Source organism: Mandrillus leucophaeus, unplaced genomic scaffold (genome assembly GCF_000951045.1).
Source record: "Mandrillus leucophaeus isolate KB7577 unplaced genomic scaffold, Mleu.le_1.0 Scaffold730, whole genome shotgun sequence".
Classification (NCBI taxonomy): domain Eukaryota; kingdom Metazoa; phylum Chordata; class Mammalia; order Primates; family Cercopithecidae; genus Mandrillus; species Mandrillus leucophaeus.
Window position 1 is genome coordinate 967,612 of NW_012107920.1, and position 12,531 is coordinate 980,142.

Genomic DNA, 12,531 nt, shown 5'->3' on the forward strand with positions numbered 1-12,531 from the left:
GTGACCAAAATGCTGATAGTCATATGGACAATAAAGTTCAGGCTTCTGGAGTCTCTTATGGAAATGAGGAACTTATTAAGAACTGGAGCAAAGTTCACACATGTTATGTCTTAGAAGGAAAGTGTTCAACAAGTCGTGTGCCTGCTTCTAACATCCTACCTCAGGTGCAAGAGGAAGAAATGACTTAAAGTATTGAAATTTATATTTAAAGGAGAAGCAGAGCATAAGTTTGGGAAGTTTGCAGCCTGGCCACGTGGTAGGAAAAAAGCTTATTTTTAGTAGAAGAATTCAAGTGGACTGCTGAAAACCAGCCCTTGCTGTTTCTAAACCACTTGCTAGAGAAATCTGCATAACTAAAAAGAAGGCAAGTGCTGATAGCCAAGACAATGGGAAAAAGGCCCCAAAGGAATTTCAGAGTTCTAAGAGGCAGCCCCTCCCATCACAGACCCAGAGGCCTAGGAGGACAGAATGGTTATGTGGGCCAGGTCCAGGGCCCCATTGCCCTGCATAGCCTCAGATGTTGCTCACTGTATCCTGGCCATTCCAGTTCCAGCTGTGGCTCAAGCGGGTCAAGGTACAGCTCAAGCTGCTGCTTCAGAGGGTGCAAGCTGTAAGCCTTGGCAGCTTGCAATGTGGTGTTCAGCCTTTAAATGCATGGAATGCAAGAGTTGAGGCTTGGGAGCCTCCACCTAGACTTTAGAGAATGTATGGAAAAGCTTGGGTGTCCAGGCAGAAGCCTGCTGCAGGGGTGGAGTCCTCACGGAGAACCTCTACTAGGGCAGTGTGGATGGGGAAATGTGGAGTTGGAACCCCATACAGAGTCCCCACTGGGGCAATGCTGCAATGCCTAGTGGAGCTGTGAGAAAATAGCCACCATCCTCCAGACCTCAGAATGGTAGATCCACTGACAGCTTGTACTCTGTGCCTGGAAAAGCCACAGGCACCCAAGACCATCCCATGAGAGTAGCCTTGAGGGCTGAACCCTGCAAAACCACAGGTGTGGAGCCACTCAAGGCCTTGGGAGCCCACTCCCTTGCATCAATGTGCCTGGATTTGGGACCTGGAGTCAAAGAGATAATTTTGGAGCTTTAAGTTTTAATGATTGCCCTGCTAGGTTTTAAACTTTCATGGGGCCTGTAGCTTTTTTCTTTTGGTTGATTTTTTTTTTCTTTTTAATTGTAAAAATGGAAGTATTTACCCAATGCCTATAATCCCATTGTATCTTAGGAGTAACTAACTTGTTTTTGTTTTCACAGGCTCATAGGTGGAAGGGACTTGCCTTGTCTCAAATGAGACTTTGGACTTTTGAGTTAATGCTGTAATGAGTTAAGACTTTGGAAGACTGTTGGGAAGGCAGGATTGGATGTTGCAATGTGAGAAAGACATGAGATTTGGGTGGGGCTAGGGGTAGAATGATATAGTTTGGATGTGTGTCCCTGCCCAAATCTCATAGTGAAATCTAATCTTCAGTGTTGGAGGTAGGGCCTGTTGGGAGCTGATTGGATCATGGGGGTGGATTTCTCATGAATGGCCCAACTCTATCCTTCTTAGTACTGTCCTCACAATAGTGAGTTCTTGTGAGGTCTGATCATTTAAAAGTATGTATCACCTCTTCTTCACTTGCTTGCTCCTGTTCTGGCCATGTGATATGCCTGTTCTCCCTTTGCCTTCTACCATGATTGTAAGTTTCCTGAGGCCTCCCCAGAAGCCAAGCAGATGCCACCATCATATTTTCTGTACAGCCTGAAGAGCTGTGAGCCAGTTAAACCTCTTTTCTTTATAAACTACCTAGTCTCAAGTATTTCTTTTTTTTATACTTTAAGTTCTAGGGTACATGTGCACAATGTGCAGGTTTGATACATAGGTACACATGTGCCATGTTGGTTTGCTGCACCTATCAACTCTCATCATTTACATTAGGTATTTCTCCTAATGCTATCTCTCCCTCAGCTCCCCACACGCTGACAGGCCCCAGTGTGTGATGTTCCCCACCCTGTGTCCAAGTAATCTCATTGTTCAATTCCTGTCTCTTATACACATCTAGATGTGTATAAGAGACAGGTATATGTGCCACATTTTCTTAATCCAGTCTATCACTGATGGACATTTGGGTTGGTTGCAAGTCTTTGCTATTGTGAATAGTGCTGCAATAAACATATGTATGCATGTGTCTTTATACTAGCATGATTTATAATCCTTTGGGTATATACCCAGTATGGGATTGCTGAGTCAAATGGTATTTCTAGTTCTAGATCCTTGAGAGTTCACCACACTGTCTTCCACAATGGTTGAACTAATTTACACTCCCATCAACAGTGTAGAAGTGTTTCTATTTCTGCACATCCAGAATCGACAAAAAACTCAAATAAATTTACAAGAAAAAAACAACCCCATCAAAAAGTGGGCAAAGGATATGAACAGACACTTCTCAAAAGAAGACATCTATGCAGCCAACAGACACATGAAAAAATGCTCATCATAACTGGTCATCAGAGAAACGCAAATCAAAACCACAATGAGATACCATCTCACGCCAGTTAGAATGGCAATCATTTAAAAGTCAGGAAACAACAGATGCTGGAGAGGATGTCAAGTATTTCTTTATAGCAATGTGAGAATGACCTAATACATTTGCCATCTTGGGGAAAAAATAGGGGAAGAAACTTAAGTGCCTGTTTCTTCATTGGTGATGATGAGCTCTTAGTAGAATATGAAGATTGCACTGCATATTATATGTGTTAATCACTTATTCCCTCACAAATTCTAGGTGGCTAACACTTCTACCCCACACTGTAATTTAGGAGGAAAGGTGACAAAGAGGGTAATAGAGAGAAGAGCTGAAATTGAGTTAAAAGTATAATTTTGTGTTTCAAACAGGTATAGAATAGAATAGGAGGCACATGATGACTACATGAATGAATTAGCTTTTTTGGAAGAGGAAATGTACACGTGGTAAAGTAGACAGTGCCTTTTTTTTTCTTTTTAAATTCTTTTAATTGTTACAAAAAATTCTTTTCAAACTAGCGCTTAGGGCTGGGCACAGTGGCTCATGCCTGTAATCCCAGCACTTTGGGAGGCTGAGGCGGGCAGATTACTTGAGGTCAGAAGTTAGAGACCAGCCTGGCCAACAGGGTGAAGCCACATCTTTACTAAAAATACAAAAATTAGCTGGGCGTGGTGGCAGGTGCCACCCAGCTACTCAGGAGGCTGAAGCAGGAGAATTGCTTGAATCCAGGAGGTGGAGGTTGCAGTGAGCCGAGATCATGCCACTGCACTCCAGCCTGGGCAACAGAGCTAGACTCTGTCTCAAAAAACAAAACAAAACAAAAACCCCAAAATAGCATTTAATGTGTCCTAAACAATACAAAAGAAATTTTGTTTGAATCAAAATCTGGGCCAGAATTTAAGAAGGGGAGTGATGCATCCTTGGGTTCTTGGCATGGTAATTGTTGTAGATACAACAGTGAGAAAGTTCTGAGGAGGTGGTGAAGTTTCAGAAGTGAGTAAAGATCACTTGTATGGTCATAATTTCCACCCAGAGATTCTCCTGCTGAGGTCTTCTAGGCTCAAAATATGAAGGGATTTGTATTAACATAGGAAGCTCTTTCTTTGTTAAAGCCTCTTAGACCTTAAGTAACTTGCAAGAGGCTGTTTTGACAAGGTTCATGAAAATGGTGTCAGGAAAAGGAAATTACTTGCTTTAATAACTCTGTCATTATTGTTGTTAAGTGTTTTGCATTCTGTTTGGTGATTTGCATACAGATGGGGCCATATGGACTCAGAACTGTGTTCTTTGTGTTTCTTCCCATTTCTTCCTCTACAAGAAAATGAGTCAGATATGTAGATCAAGTTGTCGTAAAAGAGCCAGTGATTTTAATTTTGAGAAAGAAGTTAACCTACTTACAGCATCGGGAGTAGGGCTGGAAGAATATTGTTCTGCTTAACTGTTTTTATCCTGGACTAGTAAAGCTTTTACATTGCCATAGAATTTTAGAGCTGAAGGAGCTTAGAAATCATACAGTCCAGCTGGATCTAGACTTACAGTCCTGACTTTGAGTCAGTGTTTCTCACTATTTGTACTTTCTTTCTTTATAAAATGTGTATTACAGTGGTTAAAAGTTTAGCTCAAGAAACATAAGAAGCAGATGCCCATGGCAAAATAAGCAGTTTATAGAAATAGTTCATAGTTTATACCAGTTTCTATTGTTGCCATCATTATGTCCATGTCTTTTATTTCTTAGTTTGAAAATATGTCAACAATATAACATCTATAGAAATAATGTCTACAGTATTAATTTATGTTTTTTTATTTGTTTGTTTGTTTGTTTTTTTGAGAGGGAGTCTCGCTCTGTCGCCCAGGCTGGAGTGCAGTGGCACAATCTCGGCTCACCGCAAGCTCCACCTCCCGGGTTCACACCATTCTCCTGCCTCAGCCTCCCGAGTAGCTGGTACTACAGGTGCCTGCCACCACGGCTGGCTAATTTTTTGTATTTTTAGTAGAGACGGGGTTTCACTGTGTTAGCCAGGATGGTCTTGATCTCCTGACCTCGTGATCTGCCCACCTCGGCCTCCCGAAGTTAATTTATGTTTTAAATAAACTATAGCATTATAAAAACCCCAATTAATTGATGTTTTGGGTAACAGTTTCCAAGCTCAAAATTTAAAGACATCTTGAATCTGTGTTCAAACCTGATAATCTTAATAATAAAATTCTGTTGACAATAAAATGTCAACTTGTGTTTAACAAGAGGGTAAATACATTTTTTTAATTAAGGAGACTGTAGAAAGGAAATTACTTCAAAACAGTTCAAAATCATAGAATATATTGTTCTATACCCAATTGATAACAAATAAGTACAACAATTACTATGGAGGTAGCTGTTATCCCTCAGGATTTAGGATTATGTGAAACTTTACCCAGGTGATGGGTCCTGAACTTCTGTGGGATTTATCTCCCAACCTTTGATTCACATATGTTTCATTAAGGTATGTAGTATACTTGTTACTTTTTTCTCATAGGACCCATTCAGCATAATATCATCGATGTAATGAACTAGTACATTCCTTTTCTATTGCTGCTGTAACAAATTACCACAAATTTAGTGCCTTAAAACAATACAAATTGATTCTCTTAGTTTTAGAGGTCAGAAGTCCTAAAGTCAAAGATGTTGACAGGAGTATGGTTTTTCTGGAAGCCTTAGAGGGAAATATACTTTCTTGCTTTTTTCCAGCTTTTCTAGGCTACTTGCATTCCTGAACTGGTGGCCTTTTTCCTCCATCTTCAAAGCCAATAGAATAGTGTCTTCAAGTCTCTTTCTCTCCCTCTCTTTCAGCCTTTCACACTGACTTCTGATTCCATCATCACATCTCCTTCTCTGTCTCTGACTCTGACCCGCCTACCTCCCTCTTATAAGGATTCTTGTGATTACATTGAGCCCACTTAGGTAATCCAGGATAATCTCCAAATCTCAGTATCTTTAACTTAATCACATCTGCAAAATTTATTTTGAAATGTAAGGTAATATATTTGCAGATATCTAACTGTAGTTATGGGTCTAGTGGCAATAAAAGATTATGGGAATAATGGGCATCCTGCCTTGGCACACTAACCTAGGTGAGGTTATTACATTGTTTTTAAGCAAAGGAAGGCTACTCTCCTTCAACATAGGAAAGTCATCTTCTTCCACTGACAAAAGAGACTCAGAGTGATGGGTATTCAAAATTCTCAGTTTCATCCTAGTCCAACTAGATGTCCTCATTCCGTCAGCATCATAACTTTTAAGGACACTTCTAGTGGCCATGAATCCTTCAAATCACAAAATTATACTTAACATTTGCCTTATAGTGGTATTGGTCTTATGGCTAGAAGGAGTGAGATTCCTTTAGGACCACCACAGAAGCTTTTTAGTTCTCTGTCATGACTTGAAATGAGTATACAGAGTTAAGATTCTAATTTTCCTTAAGCAGGTTAGTGCACTCAGAAGAATTCACCCCACACCACTGTTCCTTACAGTTATCTCTATTGCTATGATGGTCAAGTGTAGCAGCCACTTGGGGCTTCAAGGAACTTCATCACAACCATCCAGAAGTGATCCCCTGATTAAATGCATGCCATGGATGATTTACATCCTATTTCCTCTTGCCTAGGAACTCAGTACTACTACACTCAAGTCTAAACACATGATTCAAACCAAATCCAAGACCAGCAGTCTCCACATTGTTTGGGAACTTGATAGGGAGTAAAAAATCAAGCCCTGTCCGAGATGCACTAAATCAGAATCTGTTGGAGTGGGGTCCAAGGATTTGCAATTCATAACCTCTCTGGGTGATTCTGAGGCATAATAAAGCTTGAGGAACAGGGACTACCCCTAAATCTGCCTAAGCAAAGGGAAGAATTTGGAATGGATAAAATATAGAAATTCAGAGGAGGAGATTTTGCTATTTGGTGGTGTTGGGATCTGAATTCAGGGGAGATTCTCTGTGGGCTTGGGATCCAGATCTCTGAAGAGGCAGCATTCTCTGGATGGTGCTGATCTCTCTGGGGGAGGAAGAAATAATGAGACTGGTTCTGTAAGTGTTGGAAAAACTGCCAGGTGATTCAGCTGCTGCTATTGGAAGGAACTCCCACTGCTGGGTTGAAGAAGCATGGTGGGGGTGATGCTCACAGGAACCACAAGCCAACAGGTCTCTTTCTCCTCCCCTAGACTTGCATTCTTTCTCTAGTGCCCATAATTAGAAGAGCGTAATGTTCATTCAACCTGCAATGCAGAAATGTGGTTTGCAGAGTCCCAGCCCAGCATAACAAAATAGAATTTAGAAGGATGGGTTTGAAACTGAGACAATAATTTAATAACTGACATAGTTAATTGTTGCTGCTTCCTGTCTAATTTATTTACAAGAAAGAACATAAATTTTCAGATATTAGTAGAACATCAATTTCAAAAACATAATTTTCTGCTAATATTCTTTCAACCAATGGATTAGTTTAATAAGTAAATAAATTCTTGCTTTTTGAGATTTATGTGTTAGACCCTACCCTATGAGTTTAACACCCCATTAGCTAGAAAAGGACCCTGCCCAGTAAAATATACTCAGGAAGCATTTGACTGTCATGATATTGTAATTCAAACTCATATAGTCTATACTACTCATGTGTGTGAATTCACACTATGTGTGAATTGTGATTTTTTAAAAAAATCATGAAGTTAAACAAAATGCATCAATAAACTGGAAGCAGAAGCTGTTAAAATACTGTTACTGCTATCCTGATTTCTACTATTTGTGACTAACAAAAAGGTTTCATTGTTCTTAGTGATTTTAATAAGTAAAGGGCATAATGTATATCTACGAATAAATGTAGTAGTAAAATATTAATACAGCAGATGGCTGCTCTATAGAGCACATCCATGTGACTTATCTGTTAATTGCCGAGTATACATTCCGCTAAAATTCTTCTACAAATTAGTGAAGAACCAAAATCATTTTACTCCTGTGGCAGATTCCTCAGTGAGAAAGAACAGGTTTACTGAGGCTTCACTGGGTCCAGGAGGCGATTTCTTAGACTCTGTAAGTGCCTTCTCGGGGTTTTGCTTGAATTTACAATATGTGTTTATTTGAAGCCCCAAAAGACAGATGACAGAAAACCTTTTATCTGTTATCTTGTAATCAAGGGGGTAAAGAGCTACAGATTTTGATTTCTTTTGCCAGAGGCAGTAACCTTATGTTAGCAACATAAACACAGATGCAGTGAACCATTTCATCTAAACCTCTTCAGAAGTTCGTGGATATTTTCCATGAGATGACTAGTTCTGATGTTCAGTTTGGTTTAAAAGAAGGTTTTTTTTTTTTTTTTTTTTTTTTTTTTGGTAAATTTCTCTCAATATAGTGAACTTGGTTCAAGAGTAAAGTTATCATGGGTAATAAAAAAATGAACTTTAACCTTCAGCTACAATAAACTATAATACTATTACCTTAAAGTGTTAAAGCATTGTGATATTCAAAGCACAGTTTCATGGATTGTCTTTTTTTGATTATGGAGACAATGCAATAGAAAGGACAGCCGTTATCACTGTTATTTTATAGATGAACAAAAGGAGTCTCCAGCAGGGTAACAGATTGCCTGAGGATGTAAAATGATATATGGTGGATTTAAAACTGAGAACTGAGACACGGAGCTAACTTTTGGAATAGGATTTATGATTTATAAACATTTTGCAATGTATTTCTAATAAAAAATAAGACAAACAGAATATGTAGTTTCCTCAAAATAGGAGGAGTAAAGAATAGAACACTGGCTGAGAGACCTGGTCCCAGTCTTAGTTTTACCACTGACTGGCTGATTTTAGACAAGTTGCTATTTGCTATTTCAGAGTCTCAGTTTGATCATTATACAAAGAGAATGTTGAACCAGATAATTCCTAGTGCCTCTTTCAGACCCAACATTTTATGAAATAATTGCTGTTCAACTACCTAAGTGCTTGAGTTTTCTAAGTGATTAATTCCCTTCCACCATCCCCTCTCTACTTACACCTCTGCAACTATATGCAACTCACTAACCAAGGAGGCAAATTTGTACATTTGGATTGTGCAGACCTCAGAACCCCAACTGCCAAACACATTTCTCCTATGAACTTGCTACTGTGCTCCTTTCTTATCTAACTTTCTCTAGATTTTCCCAAAATAGAGCCTCTTTTTAGGGCTCAAGAGAAAGTTGGTAGATATTGTGTATTCATTTTCTAGGGCTGCCATACCATAGAATGGGTGGCTTAAACAACAGAAATTTATTTCCTTACAGCTCTGGAGGCTAGAAATCTAAGACCAAGGTGTTGGCAGGTTTAGTTTCTTCTGAAGACTCTCTCTTTGGCTTGCAGAAAGCTGACTTCTCACTGTATCCTCACATGGCCCACCCTCCAGTCTGTGTGTTGTTTGTGTCCTAATCTCTTCTTATAAGGAGACCAGTCATAGTGGATTAAGGCCTACCCTTATGACCTCCTTTGGCCTTACTTACTTCCTTAGAGGCTCTATCTCCAAATACAGTCACATTTTGAGGTACCAGTGCTTAGGGCCTCAACACATGAATTTTGGGGGTACACAATTCAGCCTATAACATACTGATTTTAAAAAGTCTTCCTTAAAACATTCTCTGGGAATGATGGAATAAAGTTATAGAATAGACCACCAAAGTGGGGAGTGGGTATAATTGGGGGGAAAGGATATTAAATATGGAATGGCCCATTGCTAATTAAGTGGTTTAGGACAATCAGAAAACACTCTTTGCTGAAAGTAGGCCTTGCCCAGGACTGTCCTTGTAGAGCTGATGACATGGATGAAACGTAATGAACTTACCTTATTGATGTATCTCAAGAGTAATTATTGCCGTGTCAATACTTCAGAGAGGCGCTTTTGGTAAAATGAGGCAATATGCTGTTTTATCCCAGAATTCACTATTTTCCTTCATCCAAAAGACGTATGATTTAACCATCTTTTAGTTCAGGATCACAAGAAACCTTTTAGCTGATTTGTCTCTGGCATAAAGAAGTCTAAAAACTACTAAAATATTTGGCTAATTTTTGTAAGTACTGGGATTATTGAGTAGTTGCTGTATATGTTTTCTGTGTTCTGGTTGAATAAAAGATAATTCATTTGCCTCAAGTAGATTTGTGCAAGTTTTTAGTCTCATTCCAAACACAGACATGATATGTGTGTCGTGACACAAAAAAACTCAAAAGTCTAGATTATGCTGTCCAATATGACAGCCATTAGCTACATATGGCTATTTAAATTTAAAGTTGAATTAATTAAAATTAAATAGAATAGGAATCTAGTTTCTCAGCTGCACTAGCCATATTTCAAGTGCTCAATGGTCATGTGTGGTCACTGTATTAGACAGTGCAGAGACAGAGCATTTCCAAAATCACAGAAACGCTATTGGACAGCACTAATCTAGATTATTTTTCAGGCAGACACCTATCGCTAACACATTATCTCATTTGAAGGAATCAAACTTGTACTGTAAAATATTTTGTGCCTGTATCAGTTAGTGATGTATTTAGCTATAAATAACAAAAAGCCAACTATAGTGGCTTAAAGAAAAAAGGATTTATTATTCCTACCATAGGTTCAGGAACAGCGTCAGGGTCCATGTCTCTGATTTTCTTGGTCTCTCCCTCAGAGTGAAAGATAGCTGCTTTGACGCCAGCCATTATACCCATATTTAAGGTAAGAAGGAAAAGGAAGGAAATGTGTGGCATTTGTAGCAGAAAAGCGAAAGCTTTCTCAGAAATCTGTTAGCCAACTTTGGCATATATCTTGGCCACAAGGGGTTTTTGTACCCACTCATGACAACAGTTAGGGATAATGGATTGAAAGTCACAGTTGGGGTCACCAACCAGTGAATAGTGTCTGCCACAACTTTCTGGTAGAATTTATGAAAAATGTTTCCCAACATCACAGGGAAGTTAACAAGAAACAAAAGATGAGATCCCATCCTTCCTCTAAAGAAGGTAAGTATTTAAGGTCTGGTTATTTTTTATTTTTTGCTTATTCAGCAATCCATATTCCTAATATTGACAAACTAGGAAGAAGTAGCTACTTCTATCTGGATTACATATGCTGATTGTGATAATGGTTGTGACCACAAAGAACAGTTACCAAGTAGTGGTGTGATGAAGTGGAAAGTGGGTAGACTTTCTTTCGCCTGTTGTTGCAATTAGTAAGTTGAGCAGGTCACTTATACTTAGGTTGGTCATCTGCAGGGAGGAGATTATTGTGAGGATCAAATGAGTTAACATGTCTGACATGTATCTGGTGTGGAGAAGCAACTTCACAAATGTTACTTCTATTTCTTACCCCTTTGCATGTGCTATGCAGATTGGCCCCAAATGAGCTCTCAGAATTTATCACAGTGAGTGTCATAAAATTTCCAAATATAGATTGAAATATTTAACATGAAGCATTAGCCTGATCACACATACTCAGAAAACATATATCTTATGTCCTTTTTTCATCTAGGGATGTCAAACTTATCACAATGTGTTCTTTTATTTCTCTGAAGTTAAAAATTACTAAGAAGAATCGAATATTTACTTTTTTCCCCTTACATTCCCTTTATTTAGTTGACTCATAGGTCTGGACATAATTTAGAATCCACCTCAGCTCACTGAGCTTCAGAAACTCAACTGCCTCAGAGAAGAAGCACATGTGGAAAAGAATGTAGTTACAGGAACAGATGTGGGGAATGATGGCAGGCAGGCTTTTCTGCATCCTAAGCAACTTCAGGAAAGAAAGATGACTGTCAAAAGAAACTGACTGGGTCCTAGAAAAAGCTGTTATGAAGAGAGAGGAAGGGGTTGATGGAGATTTACAAAAGAATAAAACCTTCCCTAATATTAAAGCAAGTGCCTTGGGGCCATACAACTACCCTCAAGGTACTGAGGAATAGAGAAAAGTGCAAGGCTAGAGCAATCATTTTGAATTGCTACTGGCATTTTTCTTTGAACATAGTGGCCAACTGGGGCTGCAATCAGCTTAATTATACCTACATCAAAGGGAGTAGCACAAAGTGAACAAATATATCTGAGGAAAGTCTGCTGTAAATAGTTGCCCTGATGGAGAGGAATCTGAGAATCCTAGGTTTCCTCTATGAGATTAAATGGTTTACAAATTACTAGCTCTTGCAATGTATCAACAATTTTGAAGGTGGACAAAGGAATTATTTCTTCTTTGTTCCTATTTTTCAAATTGTAGCCTCTACAAAGCATGTCTTACATACCCCGCTTCTCTGATGAGACTCTGCTCGGAAGTCTTAGTACATGTAGACAGCCAGGAGGAATTCACAGAAGGGTAATTAGAATGGCTGAATGAGATGAGATTAGGAGGAGTGATGAGTAAGTTTGACTAGACAGTGAGGAAGAAAATGCTAAGCATTTTGTTCCATATTTGGAAGGCAATAAAGAGTAAGGGCCAAAGGGAATTATTTGCTGTGTTACTTGGGGCATAATGAAGCATAACGAGGTAAAATGAAACTAAGGAGATTTTAGTGAGTATTTGAAATGTCTCCTGCCAGTAGCAACTCCAGGTTAGCCTTCTTAGAACAGGCCTCATTTAACACAATGGGCTTTCTCTGTGATTGAATGCCATCCATTACACTATAGAATCCTTTCTTCTGGAGAGGCACCATGAGCACTTTTATTGGAGATTTAGGATTAATTTAGGCTGCCCCTAGAAATAATGTTGCAAAAAGCAATTCTCTACTGTTTTGCATATTCAACAGTATAAAACTGCTTGCTTTTTTTTTTTTTTTTCTTTAACAAACACTGTCTTGGTTTGGGTACCCACAAAACCAGAGCTGGAAATAAGGATCTGAGTGGATATAATTTATTTAGGAAGTGACCTCAGGAAGTAGGAGGAAGGGAAGGAGGAGAGTGAGGTCAGGGAGAAGGAAAGGCTAATGAAGACTGCATTATGAAAGTTCTCTACTACTGTAGGCAATGGGGGATCAACTCACAAATGCCTCCTGGAATTTTCTCTCTT